Source organism: Palaemon carinicauda, chromosome 19, assembly GCF_036898095.1.
Source record: "Palaemon carinicauda isolate YSFRI2023 chromosome 19, ASM3689809v2, whole genome shotgun sequence".
Taxonomy (NCBI): domain Eukaryota; kingdom Metazoa; phylum Arthropoda; class Malacostraca; order Decapoda; family Palaemonidae; genus Palaemon; species Palaemon carinicauda.
The window spans coordinates 87,355,470-87,357,180 of record NC_090743.1 but is presented as its reverse complement, the minus strand read 5'-3'; positions in this window follow the sequence as shown (position 1 = coordinate 87,357,180).

Sequence of the window (1,711 nt, the reverse complement as noted above, 5' to 3'; positions counted from 1 at the left end):
ATACATATATATATACATATATTATATTATAGTCCCGTGTCTGGGGACCAGAATAAAATATATATATTACAGTTGGCATGCTACACAACCTCTCGAGTACCAAACTTACCTGCTTGTTTTTACATTAATTTGTTATATTTGAAAACAACCGAACTCTGAGAAGATTATACAACTCCGAGACAGCAATATATAATAACACTGAATATCCAAAGGTCTCTTGAGTACAATCAAAACAACACTGGGTAATCATTATTAAGAATTACTGTATTCAAATAACCTCTTACTTCGATTCTTTAACAGGGATACGAGGGAGTGCTGTGAAAACACTGGTGATTGAAATAATACTCTGTTTACCAAAATGAATATATTCTATAAAAGTTACAACACTTCTAATAATATGCATAAAAAATAAATCACTCAAAATATATCGAACCTTTCCCTCATTTTTTCTTGACTCCTTTTAAGGTTTTCTAGGACAAATTTTTTTATCTCGCCAATAATTTTCCTCAAATTCTTGACATTTTCTCAATCCATTTCCTCTCATTCCTTCCATATTTCTACTAACATTTTAATCGGTCCTCGTATTTCACGTCCAAATACTACTTCATTCGGGCTAACTCCCCTGGCTTTCTTGATAAGCATTACATACCTCAAATAACATCAACGGTAGTCCGATGTTCCATTCACTCCCAGTTTCATTGCAGAACTTCATTAACATACTTTTTAGAGTTTGATGAAACCTCTCTAATGGAAATTGGGTCTCTGGATGATAAGCAGTTAACAGTTGTTGTTTCACATTCATCAGATTCATAATGTCCTTAAACAGTTTTGACGTGAAATTCGTTCCTTCGTCACTTTGAATGATTTCCAGAATACCAAACTAAGTAAAAAAGCCAAGTAACTTCTCGACGATTATTTTGGCCCTGATATTCCTAACGGGTATGGCTTCTGGGTATCTATTCACTGGACACATCAAGGTTAACATATATTTGTAATCTTTTTTCATCCTTGGTGAAGTTCCCACAATGCCGATCTTTACCTTGCTGAAGGGTTCTCCTCACACTTCTATCTGGTAAAGGAGCTTTCTTAATGCACTCGCTCAACCAAGTAACTTCTCGGCGATTATTTTGGCCCTGATATTCCTAACGGGTATGGCTTCTGGGTACCTATTCACTGGACACATCAAGGTTAACATATATTTGTAATCTTTTTTCATCCTTGGTGAAGTTCCCACAATGCCGATCTTTACCTTGCTGAAGGGTTCTCCTCGCACTTCTATCTGGTAAAGGAGCTTTCTTAATGCACTCGCTCGGCTTTCCAGCCATCTGACAAATGTGACATGCACGGCAAAACAGTCTCACGTCCTTATGCATGCCAGGCCAGAAAATTTTTTTTATAATTTTCTCCATCATCTTCCTTAACCCCATATGTCACATCTCGTGACCTAGGGCGATCACCTGTCTTCTCAACATTCGGTATTCCCAGGGATATCAGCAGGTCTATGCTTCCTCATAAGCAACCATCTTTAAGATAATAATAGCTCGGAGACTGCTGTGCTTCCGTCTCATACACCCAATGGTACAATAACTCTGTTAGCTTTGCATCCTTCTGTTGTAATTCCATCAGCCTTTTCCTAATCACCTGTCCTACTTCTAACACTGCGTTTTCTATTTCTTCCCGGTCCATTTCGTCTTTGTCTTCTTGTCCACTC